We start from the raw sequence: 15,211 nt of genomic DNA, 5'->3' as shown, positions 1-15,211 counted from the left end.
CTTTATCTATCATTCTATTCTCTTCTCTTCTCTTTATCTATCATTCTCTTCTCTTCTCTTTATCTATCATTCGTTTCTCTTCTCTTCTCTTCTCTTCTCTTCTCTTCTCTTCTCTTCTCTTCTCTTCTCTTCTCTTCTCTTCTCTTCTCTTCTTTTCTCTCGTAATATATCTATACATCTTTATCTATTTATTCCACTGTATTCATTAAATCTATCTATCTATCTATCTATCTATCTATCTATCTATCTATCTATCTATCTATCTATCTATCTATCTATCTATCTATCTATCTATCTATCTATCTATCTATCTATCTATCGCCAAGTATAGTTTATTTAGTGCTGCATTTATCACATTTCTTTCTATTCTCTAAATGTGAATCACTTCTTTTCATGTTAGCTGTCGGTTTTAGGAACATAGTTGGGCAGACAGTAATTGCGCTCAATTTGACTGTTATAAATACAATTTACAAATAATGCTCTTTCTATTTTAATGTTACTAAAAATTGATTTTCTGTTTCTATTTGCAGGTACCTATAATGTTTTATTACCCTGCTCTTGCAATTTGCTTTTTCTAAAAGGCTACAAAGATTAAAGTCACATTACAATCAATCATTAATACATTATATATAATACAGTGTGTGTGTGTGTATATATATATATATTATACTACCAAAAGTATTGGGACACCTGACTTTACACGCACATGAACTTGAATGTCATCCCAGTCTTAGTCCATAGGGTTCAATATTGAGTTGGCCCACCCTTTGCAGCTATAACAGCTTCAGCTCTTCTGGGAAGGCTGTCCACAAGGTTTAGGAGTGTGTCTATGGGAATGTTTGACCATTCTTCCAGAAGCGCATTTGTGAGGTCAGGCACTGATGTTGGACGAGAAGGCCTGGCTCATAGTCTCCGCTCTAATTCATCCCAAGGGTGTTATATCTGGTTGAGGTCAGGACTCCGTGCTGGCCAGTCAAGTTCCTCCACCCCAAACTCGTATATGTAAGGGTTTACAACCACTTTAAAGTAGGGGAGGGAGAGGCAGCACAAGGTCAATCAGGTGTATTGCAGTGCAAAGCGTATGCTGATAGGAGGAGAGAGCAGAGTGACGGAGAGGAAAGCTCCTCAGTCTGATGCTTTTCTTTTCACTGTCCTGTCATAGGATAGAGAAGAAAAGACCTGTAAGTGTTACTTAACCGGTTGCGGACTGCCCCACACACATATACTGCGGCAGGGCGGCCTCTCTGTGCTGGATCACGTACCTAGTAGGTGATCTGACACTTCTGGGTCTGAGGCACGCACATGCGCACCGCCGGCAGAACGCTCCCGCTGTGATTGGACACAGCGGGAGCCAATCAGTGGGTCCAGTGGACGCGACTGTACGCCGGGACCCGCCGATCGTTCAGGAGACAGGCAAAGCGGTGGTCTGCCGATGTAAACAAGGCAGACATGCCGTTCTGTGGGAGGGGAATGTACCGATCCTGTGTTTCTGCTAAGCAGGAACACAGATTTTTAACTTCCCTCAGTCAAAGCACCTCCCCCACAGTTAGTAAGCACAACCTAGGAACATATTTAACCCTTTGATTGCCCCTCATGTTAACCCCTTCCCAGCCAGTGTCATTACTACAGTGACAGTGCATATTTTTTTTAGCACTGATCACTGTATTAGTGTCACCGGTCCCCAAAAAGTGTCAAAAGTGTCAGTTAGGTGTCCGATCTGTCTGCCGCAGAATAGCAGTCCCGCTAGAAGTCGCTGATCGCCGCCATTCCTAGTAAAAAATAAATAAATAAACATATCCCATAGTTTGTAGACAATATAACTTTTGCGCAAACCAATCAATATACGCTTATTGGGGTTTTTTTTTACCAAAAATATGTAGCAGAATACATATTGGCCTAAATTAATGAAGGATTTTTTTTTTTTTTTTTTTATTTTATTTTATTGGGTATGTTTTATAGCAGAAAAAAAAATGGATTTTTTTTTTTCTAAAGTGTCAGTCTTTTTTTATTTACAGCGCAAAAAATAAAAACCGCAGAGGTGATCAAATACCACCAAAAGAAAGCTCTATTTGTGAGAAAAAAAGGACGTCAATTTTATTTAAGTACAGCATCGCACGACCGCGCAATTGTCAGTGACGCAGTACCGTATCACGCAAAAAATTTGCCTGGTCATGAAGGGGGGTAAATCTTCCAGGGCTGAAGTGATTAAAGTGAATTTTCACCCTAAAGGGTATGTTGGGCTGCCCTTCCTCCTCCTTCTTTTACAAAAAGATTTTTTTTTTTTTTTTAAATAGCAAAGCAGCACCAGCACCATTATCGCCAAGGAAAGAATTTCTCCCCACCCCCTGTGCGTGTGCAGATATGCCGCAGGACTCGGGACCCAAAATAGCCCTGCAGCACATCTGGCCATGTAACAATTTTTCCAAGCCGTCTGCACATGTGCGGGGTTTCCTGCGCGTGCGCAAAGAAATGCTACCAGGGAAGTCCAGACTGATCCCTGTCTTTGCGCATGCGCAGGATGTGCCAATCCGCTCCATTAAATGGGTACATCCGCACATGAGCCATAATGGTGGAACCCAAGGAGGGGGCAAGGCCACCATAGTAGGTCTCCTTCCCTGCCAGACAGGAAAGAGCTAAATAAATCTCAGGACTCGATGGACAAATATTCAACTCAGATAACGCAGATAAAAAAAACAGCTCCTTTATATGTATGTTATCTGTGCATTTAGCAGTTTGCCTGAAATTGCGTCACAGTTTTCTTTTAAATCATACATTTCAAACAGCTCGGCCTCAGTTCTTGAGAAAAGACGCATTCATCTTGCATCAGGACAAGAATATGTGTCCTCGTATTAGGTACTATCTGCCTCTTTCATTGCGCTCTGAAGATTCTAATCATTTTTATATTTATAGGGCTCACACAATTTTATATAGTGCTGTGCAAAGAATTTTTCCAGTACGGTTGTGCCCGTTCCAAATGTGATGGCTATGCCATAAAGAGGGAGAGGCGAATATTCAGGATGGTAAAGGTGCTATTGTCTTGGTTTTATGTCCGCGGCTATAGAGCCATAATTAAACTTTATGACAGCTTAATAAAGCTCACCTGTCATTTTTAGTGTTGCAGTGATGTCACTGGTTCTTACCAAAAGGACAGGCCGTACGGAATTTTCCAGAATAGTGTTTAACTCATGGCCAGGAAGAAATCGTGCAGATATATGTATATATACATATGTTTATATATATATATATACATATATATATATATATATATATATATATATATATATATATATATATATATATATAAATATATATATAAAATATATATATATATAATATATATATATATATATATATATATATATATATATATATATATAGAATTATATACAGTGGGGACGGAAAGTATTCAGACCCCCTTAAGTTTTTCACTCTTTGTTATATTGCAGCCATTTGCTAAAATCATTTAAGTTCATTTTTTTCCTCATTAATGTACACACAGCACCCCATATTGACAGAAAAACACAGAATTGTTGACTTTTTTGCAGATTTATTAAAAAAAGAAAAATTGAAATATCACATGGTCCTAAGTATTCAGACCCTTTGCTGTGACACTCATATATTTAACTCAGGTGCTGTCCATTTCTTCTGATCATCCTTGAGATGGTTCTACACCTTCATTTGAGTCCAGCTGTGTTTGATTATACTGATTGGACTTGATTAGGAAAGCCACACACCTGTCTATACAAGACCTTACAGCTCACAGTGCATGTCAGAGCAAATGAGAATCATGAGGTCAAAGGAACTGCCTAAAGAGCTCAGAGACAGAATTGTGACAAGGCACAGATCTGGCCAAGGTTACAAAAAAATTTCTGCTGCATTTAAGGTTCCTAAGAGCACAGTGGCCTCCATAATCCTTAAATGGAAGACGTTTGGGATGACCAGAACCCTTCCTAGAGCTGGCCGTCCGGCCAAACTGAGGTATCGGGGGAGAAGAGCCTTGGTGAGAGAGGTAAAGAAGAACCCAAAGATCACTGTGGCTGAGCTCCAGAGATGCAGTCGGGAGATGGGAGAAAGTTGTAGAAAGTCAACTATCACTGCAGCCCTCCACCAGTCGGGGCTTTATGGCAGAGTGGCCCGATGGAAGCCTCTCCTCAGTGCAAGACACATGAAAGCCCACATGGAGTTTGCTAAAAAACACCTGAAGGACTCCAAGATGGTGAGAAATAAGATTATTTGGTCTGATGAGACCAAGATAGAACTTTTTGGCCTTAATTCTAAGCGGTATGTGTGGAGAAAACCAGGCACTGCTCATCACCTGTCCAATACAGTCCCAACAGTGAAGCATGGTGGTGGCAGCATCATGCTGTGGGGGTGTTTTTCAGCTGCAGGGACAGGATGACTGGTTGTAATCGAGGGAAAGATGAATGCGGCCAAGTACAGGGATATCCTGGACGAAAACCTTCTCCAGAGTGCTCAGGACCTCAGACTGGACCGAAGGTTTACCTTCCAACAAGACAATGACCCTAAGCACACAGCTAAAATAACGAAGGAGTAGCTTCACAACAACTCCGTGACTGTTCTTGAATGGCCCAGCTAGAGCCCTGACATAAACCCAATTGAGCATCTCTGGAGAGACCTAAAAATGGCCGTCCACCAACGTTTACCATCCAACCTGACAGAACTGGAGAGGATCTGCAAGGAGGAATGGCAGAGGATCCCCAAAACCAGGTGTGAAAAACTTGTTGCATCTTTCCCAAAAAGACTCATGGGTGCTTCTACTAAATACTGAGCAAAGGGTCTGAATACTTAGGACCATGTGATATTTCAGTTTTTCTTTTTTAATCTGCAAAAATGTCAACAATTCTGTGTTTTTCTGTCAATATGGGGTGCTGTGTGTACATTAATGAGGAAAAAAAATGAACTTAAATTATTTTAGCAAATGGCTGCAATATAACAAAGAGTGAAAAATTTAAGGGGGTCTGAATACTTTCCGTCCCCACTGTATATCCTATAAGAATGTGCAAACTTTTGGCCACATAATTATATATATATATATATATATATATATATATATATACACACACAGTATATCACAAAAGTGAGTACACCCCTCAGATTTATGTAAATATTTTATTCTATCTTTTCATGTGACAACACTGAAGAAATGACACTTTTCTACAATGTAAAGTAGTGAGTGTACAGCTTGTATAACAGTGTAAATTTGCTGTCCCCTCAAAATAACTCAACACACAGCCATTAATGTCTAAACCGCTGGCAATAAAAGTGAGTACACCCCTAAGTGAAAATGTCCAAATTGGGCCCAAAGTGTCAATATTTTGTGTGGTCACCATTATTTTCCAGCACTGCCTTAACCCTCTTGGGCATGGAGTTCACCAGAGCTTCACAGGTTGACACTGAAGTCCTCTTCCACTCCTCCATGACGACATCAATGGAGAAGTATATCAAAAATATGAATGCAATCTATACACCGGGGGGGGAGAACCTCTGGGGGAATCTAGGATGGAAAAGGACCTGGGGGGTCCTAGTAGATAATAGGCTCAGCAATGGCATTCAATGCCAAGCTGCTGCTAACAAAGCAAACAGAATATCCCCTTCCCGCCGACCGAACGCATATATGCGTCCTCGGCTTTCCGGGGTTATACCGGGATGATGCCCGCAGCTGCAGGCATCATCCCGGTACCGTTGTTTTCAGCGGGCGATCGGCTACCCGAATATAACAACCGATGCGGCTAAAAGCCGCTCGGTTGTTATACCGGAGGAGCGGGAGGGGACATCCCCTCCTCCCGCCGCCTCCCGCCGCTGTTACCGGGCCTCCCGTGCGATCGGGAGGCCCGGTGTCCGGTCCGCTGCCTTCGGCGGCTGGGGGCGGACTGGAACGAAGCTGCGAGCGGCTTCGTTCCAGCCTTCTTCTTGTAAATGCGGAAGCGACGTCATGACGTCACTTCCCGTTTACTCGGCTGCCAATGGCGCCGAATTTAAAAAAGTACACAGTATTCAGAATCGCCGTTTTCGGCGATCTGAATACTTTGAAGTGTAAAGGAGGGATGGGGGTCTTTTAGACCCCCGATCCCTCCATAAAGAGTACCTGTCACCACATATTACTGTCACAAGGGATGTTTACATTGCTTGTGACAGCAATAAAAGTAAAAAAAAAAAAAAAAAAAATTAAACACAATTTATAAAGTACAAAAATAAATAAATTAAATAAAAAAAAAAAAAAAAATTTTTTTAAAGTGCCCCTGTCCCCGCGAGCTCGCGCAGCGAAGAAAACGCATACGGAAGTCGCGCCCGCATATGTAAACGGTGTTCAAACCACACATGTGAGGTATCGCCGCGATCGTCAGAGCGAGAGCAATAATTCTAGCCCTAGACCTCCTCTGTAGCTCAAACCTGGTAACCGTAAAATTTTTTTAAAGCGTCGCCTATGGAAATTTAAAGGTACCGTAGTTCGTCGCCATTCCACGAGTGCGTGCAATTATAAAGGGTGACATGTTTGGTATCTATTTACTCGGCGTAACATCATCTTTCACATTATACAAAAAAATTGGGGTAACTTTACTGTTTGGATTTTTTAAAATTCATGAAAGTGTCACTTTTCCAAAAATTTGCGTTTAAAACACCGCTGCACAAATACCGTGTGATAAAAAATATTGCAACAATCGTCATTTTATTCTCTAGATTCTTTGCTAAAAAAATATATATAATGTTTGGGGGTTCTAAGTAATTTTCTAGCAAAAAATATGGATTTTAACTTGTAAACACCAAATTTCAAAAATAGGCTTAGTCATGAAAGGGATATTGGCATTAAAAAGGGGATTAATTCCAGAGATAAAACGATAATTCTCCCGCTCTACAAGACTCTGGTCCGGCCGCACCTGGAGTATGCTGTCCAGTTCTGGGCACCAGTCCTCAGGAAGGATGTACTGGAAATGGAGCGAGTGCAAAAAAGGGCAACAAGGCTAATAAAGGGTCTGGAGGATATTAGTTATGAGGAAAAATTGCGAGCACTGAACTTATTCTCTCTGGAGAAGAGACGCTTGAGAGGGGATATGAATCTATAAATACCATACTGGTGACCCCACGATAGGGGTAAAACTTATTAGAGGAAGGGAGTTTAATAAGACACGTGGCCAAATATATATACATACATACTGTACACACATACATACACATGCATACAGTTGTTCTCAAAAGTTTGCATACCCTGGCAGAAATTGTAAAATTTTGGCATTAATATTGAAAATATGACTGATCATGCTCAAAAAAAAAACGTCTTTCTATTTAAGGATAGCAATCACATGAAGCCATTTATTATCACATAGTTTTTTGGATCCTTTTTTAAATCATAATGATAACAGAAATCACCCAAATGGCCCTGATAAAAAGTTTACATACCCTGAAATGTTTGGCCTTGGTACAGAAACAGAAGGTGGCATACACAGGTTGAAATGGGAATTTTGTGGCTTTTTAAATCACAATTAGTGTCTGTGTATAAATAGTCAATGAGTTTGTTAGCTCTCACATGGATGCACTAAGCAGGCTAGACACTGAGCCATGAGGAGGTAGAAAAGTCAAAAGACCTGCGTAACAAGGTAATGAAACTTTACAAAGATGGAAAAGGATATAAAAAGATATCCAAAGACTTGAATATGCCAGTCAGTACTGTTCAATCACTTAATAAAAAGTGGAAAACTTTGGGATCTCTTGATACCAGGCCAAGGTCAGGTAGATCAAGAAAGATTTCAGACACAACTGCCACAGGAACTGTTCGGGATACAAAGAAAAACCCACAGGTAACCTCAAGAGAAATACAGGCTGCTCTGGGAAAAGATGGTGTGTTTTTTTTTTTTTTAAGGAGCACAATACGATGATACTTGAACAAAAAAGAGCTGCAAGGTCAAGTTTCCAGAAAGAAGCCTTTACTGTACAAGTTCCACAAAAAAGCCTGGTTACAATATGCCCAGCAACACCTTGATATGGCTCATTGGGCTTTTTTGTGGCATTGGCCCAGTAAAGGCTTCCTTCTGGCAGCTCAACCATGCAGCTCTTTTTTGTTCAAGTATAGTTAAATTGCGCTCCTTAAAAACAACCACACCGTCTTTTTGGAGAGCAGCTTGTATTTCTGCTGTGGTTACCTGTGGGTTTTTCTATGTATCTTGGGCAATTCTTCCACTAGTTGTGGCTGCAATCTTTCTTGGTCTACCTGACCTTGGCTTGGTATCAAAACAGCCCCTACTTTTCCACTTTTTAATAAGTGATTAAACAGAACTGACTGGCATATTCAAGGCTTTGAATATCTTTTTATATCCTTTTCCATCTTTTAAAGTTTCATTACCTTGTTACGCAGGTCTTTTGACTGTTCTTTTCTACCTCCTCATGGCTCAGTGTCTAGCCTGCTTAGTGCATCCATGTGAGAGCTAACAAACTCATTGACTATTTTATACACAGACACTAATTGTGATTTAAAAAGCCACAGATGTGGGAAATTAACCTTTAATTGACCTTTTTAACCTGTGTGTGCCACCTTCTGTGTCTGTAACAAGGCCAAACATTCTAGGGTGTGTAAACTTTTTATCAGGGCCATTTGGGTGATTGCTGTTATCATTATGATTTAATAAGGATCAAAAAAACGATGTGATAATACATGGCTTCATGTGATTGCTATCCTTAAATAAAACACAGTTTTTTGGCATGATCAGTCATATTTTCAATATTAATGCCAAAATTTCACAATTTCTGCCAGGGTATACAAACTTTTGAGCATAACTGTACATACATGCGCACATACACACACACACACACTATATGGTCAAAAGTATTGTGACGCCTGCCTTTACATGCACATGAACTTTAATGCCATCCCAGTCTTAGTCCGTAGGGTTCAATATTAGGTTGGCCCACCCTTTGCAGCTATAACAGCTTCAACTCTTCTGGGAAGGCTGTCCACAAGGTTTAGGAGTGTGTCTATGGGAATGTTTGACCATTCTTCCAGAAGCGCATTTGTGAGGTAAGGCAATGATGTCGGACGAGAAGGCCTGGCATTGTTTACTATTCTTCAGTTTGCAAATTAACAGGGAGCTTTAGAGCGCTGCCCACCTATTCAATGTCCAGTGCAGCTGAGGCTTCAGAGAAATGGAATGAAGAATCTCCATCTCCATCTCTGGAATTTGTGCCTTTGTACTGGAGGCATGTTCATCCTGGGCGCTGGATGACCATGTCCCGGCACTGCACTCTATAAACCAACCTCAATTTCCTTCCCACACCCCTCCGTCCCCCAAAAATCATCCAACAAAGGCACCGCTATTGGGGATTTTTTGGGGGGGCGAGGGGCCTTGGAATTTGTGGCTTGGCACTGGAGCAGGGGGAAATTATGTTTAGGGAAATTTTTGGCTTGCAAAGAGAAGCAATGCCTATGGGCAAGTGTGCAGGCTAGTGCTCACATTTTAGGGGGGTAGGGGGTTGTTGTAGATTTTTGCTGTCAAATAATGCTCATACATTTTTTGGGGGGGCGCCATTTGGCATCTTTGTCCTGGGCGCTGAATGACCATGACTCTATAAACCAACCTTGATTTCCTTACCACACCCCTCCGTCACCCAAAAATCATCCAACAAGGGTACCACTATTGGGGATTTTGGGGGGGGGGGGGGGGCCTTGGAATTTGTGGCTTTGTACTAGGAGATTTTTGCTGACACATGATGCTCATACACTTTTTGAGGGGCGCCATTTGGCATCTTCATCCTGGGCGCTGGATGACCATGTCCCGGCACTGCACTCCAAAAACTAACCTTCATTTCCTCCCCACACCCCTCCGTCACCCAAAAATCATCCAACAAGGGCACCACAATGGCCTCTTACAGTATAATACAACAGGTTCTTTTTAGCATTAAAGGGGCCCGGCCTGCCTATGGTGCAGATGCTGGACCACAGTAATCAAAAAGGTAATTTGAAAGATAAATCTTCTCCCCCGTAGATAGAAGTATGCTGCTGGCTGGTGAGCCTTCTGTAATGCACGGGACCGGCTGGACATTAATATTCTACGGCAATCCTTTCACGAAGAAAAATTGTAAAGAGAGCAAAAAATGGGCCGATCTCATCTATCCTGGTAATCGCAGCGGAATTAGGAATGGGACAGACGCAGTGAGGATACGCCGCTAATGACCCTATTCTGGGGAATTAATGATGCTTAAACCAAGATCATTTGCCTTGGTAGCCACAGACAAAAGTGTATAATGCAGCATTTTTTTTTTTCTAAGCTGTTGTGTACTATAATTCAAGTGTCACCAAACGCTGCCGCTATGCACCTTAGACTAATGTCCTGGCATTCCAAAGCTTTATTGTCCTGGGTTTCCACTGCTAGCATGGTTAACCCTTTCTCTGCTTACCCTCTCCTATCATTAGGGGTACATGCACACTGGGGTTCTTGTAAAAGTTTTTCCGCTGGCAGGAAAAAAAGCAGCCGCAATAACGCACCTAAGCCGCATTTCTATTTTTTTTTTTTGTTCTGCCTCAAAACTCCTGAAAAACGCTTATATGTGTATGGACCCATAGGCTAAAATGGAGGGCCGTTTAGAGGCAGGATTAAAAAAAGTCAAACGCCTGTAAAACTAATGATTTTGAACTGCAGGGTCCATGAGAAAACCTTTTATGGATGTGGGTCAATTTTATTTTTTTATTTAAGTTTATAACTTTTTTTAATTGTTTTATTTATTTTGTATTCTCTCCCCCCCCCCCTCCCTCTTTCTAATCATTTAATGCATGGAAATAATTAATTCCCAGAGCACCATGGACTAGCTAAAGAGACAGCACAGCAATAATTATTTCCTTTCAGGCATGCTGTCTCTCATTGAGCCCTCCCCTTATTGAAGCTGTCTAATGCCATGTACACAGGACCGGACTTTCCGGCAGAAAAGGTCCGACGGAATCTTTCCGTCGGACATTCCGATCGTGTGTGGGCTCCATCTGACTTTTTCTTTCTAAAATTCTGACAGACCTAGAAATAGAAAATGTTTCAAATCTTTCTGACGGACTCAATCTCTATCGGGAAAACCGTTCGTCTGTATGCTAGTCCGACAGACCAAAAACGACGCAAGGGCAGCTATTGCCTGCTGGCTATTGAACTTCCTTTTTCTAGTCCCGTCGAAAGCCATCGCCTTTTAAACGATCGGACTTTGGTGTGATCGTGTGAAGGCAAGTCCGTTTCAGTGGAACTCTGTCGGAAAGACCGTCAGAGTCTATTCTGATAGAAAGTCCGCTTGTGTGTACGCGGCATAAGATGTTTTTTTTGTGGGCATGGTTTTCAAATTGTGTCTTTCTCCAGTCTGTGTGTGTTCATTGTTTGTGAGCCTCAGCGGACCTTTATCTTGTTCTAGTTACTTCTGAAATGGAAATTTGTAAGTTCTGTATATAATTGTATTGTATTTTGTATGTATTGCACACTGCCCTCACTGTGCACACAGCACTAATAATGTTTTCAGTAAATGTTTACATTCTTTTGAGTCCTGATTAGAATAAGCCTGCCTATGTAACGCCCCTTGTTACCATAAACGTACAATTGTAATATTAATGTGATACCTACGTAATCATGTGCATAAAAACCTTCAATTGCGTCATAATAAAGCAGAACAGTAATTTGGAAAGATGCTGAGCGTATCTTTTGTGTCTGTTCCCTACTGCAGTAGTTATTATTAATTTGGAACCACTAATCAATATGAGGATAGGAGTTGCCTATCATCAATTCAACCGAGTCACTTCTAAATCTCACATTTTAGATTTACAACTGCTAATGTTAATCTAGTTTATATAATGGTTTAGATGAAAAGAAAGCTTCCTGCTAATTCCAAACAAAAGTGTGTGTGTGTGTGTATGTAGATTTTGTTTGTGCGCTGCCTTTTTGGATTTTGTATTAATTTTGTCTGTTTTTGCTTAGGATAATCCTGCAATTTTACTTTTTAGGGGTTTGGGGCGAGGAGTTCTGATCACCAAAAAGGTTTGTCATGGTTGTTATTAGCTTGATTTGTAATGTGATTGTTATGTGATTTTTTAATGTGTCTAATTTTTAGTGTCCTACCCTTGTAGATTGTAAGCTCTTTTGAGCAGGGCTCTTCTAACTATATTGTCAAATGCTGGAGCATCATTTCCAAGCCTTTTATTTTATTTTTTTGCCCAAGTACATTAATGTACCAAATGTTTATACTAATGTTGAAATAAAAAGTTCTTTTTTTGCTGTATGTTTGACTTTTGCAGACTATAAATACATATTTTATAAGTGCAAACTACCCCTTCAAATCTGTATTAAACCTAGTTGCATACAAATGTATTTGGTTTTGCACACATGCAAGTATTTGTTTAGAAAGTGTAATGAGGGGAGGAGGAAGAGAAACCAAAAAAAAAAAAAAAATCCCTCCTCCAATGCTGAATTTCAGGGCTCTAATATGTCTTTTGTGGACTAGGTAAACCATGAAATACTGTATGTCAACTAAATGTGAATTCTCTCTAAGCACCAAATAAAATTAAAAAAAAAAGTAAAAAAAAAAATTGGTGTGGGGTCCCCCCAAAATCCATACCAGGTCCTTTGGGTCTGGCATAAATTTTAAGGGGAACTCCACGCCAATATGTAAATAAAAAATGGCGTGGGGTCCCCCCCAAAATCCAAACCAGACCCTTATCCGAGCATGCAGCCTGGCAGGTCAGGATAGGGGGAGGGGACGAGCGAGCACCCCCCCCGAACCATACCATGCCACATGTCCTCAACATGGGGGGTTGGGTGCTTTTGGGCAGGGGGGGCTCTGCGTCCCCCCCACCCCAAAGCACCTTGTCCCCATGTTGGGGACAAAGGCCTCTTCCGGACAACCCTGGGCTGTGATTGTCGGGTTCTGCGGGTGGAGGGCTTATCGGAATCTGATAGCTCCCTTTAACAAGGGGGCCCACAGATCCCGCCGCCCCTTATGTGAATGGGTATCGGGTACATCGTACCTATTCATCAAAAAAGTGTCAAAATGTAAAAACCACAAGAGACCGTTTTTGACAATTCTTTTATTAAAAAGGGAAAAAAAGTGTCCCGCAATGTACATCCACCATCCATCATGCTGACCGACGGACTGCTGTCGAACAAAGCTCCGCCTTGATGGGAGGCCTCCCTCCGATTCCTGTCTCTAAGCTTTGACAGCTGTTATCTAGGCAAGGGCGGGCCACCCAGTGATGTAACAGGGTGACCCCACACCCTTCTGACGTCATGTGCCATCATGTGACATCAGAAGGGGGCGGAGTCATCTGTTTACGTCACCGGGTGGCCCCACCCTTGCCTATATAACATCTGTCAAAGTGAAGAGACAGCAGTCAGAGGGAGGCCTCCCATCGAGGTGGAACTTTGTTTGTTTTTTCTATTTATCAGATCCGTCGGGCGGCGTGATGGATGTACATCGTGGGACACTTTTTTCTTTTTTAATTTGAATTGTTAAACTGTCTATTGTGGTTTTTACATTTTGACAATTTTTGGTGAATGGGTAGGGGTATAATGTACCCGATACCCATTCACATGGGGGGGCAGGATCTGGGGGCCCCCTTGTTAAAGGGGGCTTCCAGATTCCGATAAGCCCCACGCCCGCAGACCCCGACAACCACAGCCCAGGGTTGTCGGGAAGAGGCCCTTGTACCCATCAACATGGGGACAAGGTTCTTTGGGGTTGGGGGCGCAGAGCCCCCATGTTGAGGGTATGTGGTCTAGTATGGTTCAGGAGGGGGGCGCTCCCCACCCCTTATCCTGACCTGCCAGGCTGCATGCTCGGATAAGGGTCTAGTATGGATTTTGGGGGGACCCCACGCCAATTTTTTTTTTAATTTTGGCGTGGAGTTCCCCTTAAAATCCATACCAGGCCCTTCCATTATAGACTAAGGGGGACCCTACGCCATATTTTTTTTTCTTTTTTTTTCATCTATATTGCCGGGGCCAGCAATACATTACAGCAACGAGAAAGTTTAAAAGACATTTTTTGCTTGAGAAATGTCATTATTGCTGCGGCATGTTCTATAAATTGCACAGATGCGCCACTTTACAGACAGACCAAGGGGACCCCCAGGCACGATATTTAAAGGAATATTTCATTATTATTGTTTCATTTAAAATCACTGCTCTTTTAACCACTTAAGGGTCGGAAGGATTTGCTCCCTTGATGACCAGACCATTTTTTGCGATACGGCGCTGCGTCGCTTTAACTGACAAGTGCGTGGTCGTGCGACACTGTACCCAAACAGAATTGACGTCCTTAATACATATCCAAAAAAAAAAATAAAATAAAAAATTTCTTCATCAGTTTAGGCCGATATATATTCTTCTACATATTGTTGGTAAAAAAAAAAATCACAATAGGAGTATATTGATTGGTTTGCGCAAAAGTTATCGCATCTACAACTATGGGATGAATTTAGGGACTTTTTTTTATTATTATTGTTTTTACTGTTTTTACTGGCAGTGATCTGCAATTTTTACCAGGACTGTGACATTGCGGCGGACAAATCTGACCCCAAATGACACTTTTTGGGGACCAGTGACATGATTACATCGATCAGTGCTATAACAATGCACTGATCAATGTAAAAATGACACTGGCAGGGAAAGGAATGGCGGGGATCTGCAATTTTTAGCAGTACTGCAACATTGCGAAGGACAGATCAGACACTTTTGACATATTTTTGGGACCATTGACATTTATACAGCGATCAGTGCTATAAAAATGCACTGATTACTGTGTAAATGTCACTGGCAGTGAAGGGTTTAACACTAGGGGGTGATCAATGGGTTAACTGTGTTCCCTAGGTGTGTTCCAACTGTAGGGGGGATGGGCTGCCAGGGACATGACAGAGATCACTGTTCCCGATGACTGGAAACAGTAGATCTCTGTCATGTCCCCTGTTAGAATGGGATCCGTTTGTTTACAAAGGCAGATCCCCGTTCTGCCTCTGTGCTAGGCGATGGCGGGTCATGGGCAGACATCGAGTCCGCCCGACCCACAGGCGTGCTCCCGCCCGCAACTATGCCTGCGCGAGCCGCAATACAGCTACAGCGATTCACGCAGGAGAGCCAACCTGCCATCGTATAATGAGGGCGGCTGGTCGGCAAGTAGTTAAAAACTTTTTTTTTCCATCGATACATGTCCCCTGGGGGAGTACCCAGGTCCCCATACACGTTTGGCA

This window comes from Aquarana catesbeiana, linkage group LG11, assembly GCF_042186555.1.
Source record: "Aquarana catesbeiana isolate 2022-GZ linkage group LG11, ASM4218655v1, whole genome shotgun sequence".
Classification (NCBI taxonomy): Eukaryota; Metazoa; Chordata; class Amphibia; order Anura; family Ranidae; genus Aquarana; species Aquarana catesbeiana.
The sequence above is the reverse complement of the archived record's forward strand: the minus strand, read 5'-3'. Positions refer to the sequence as shown.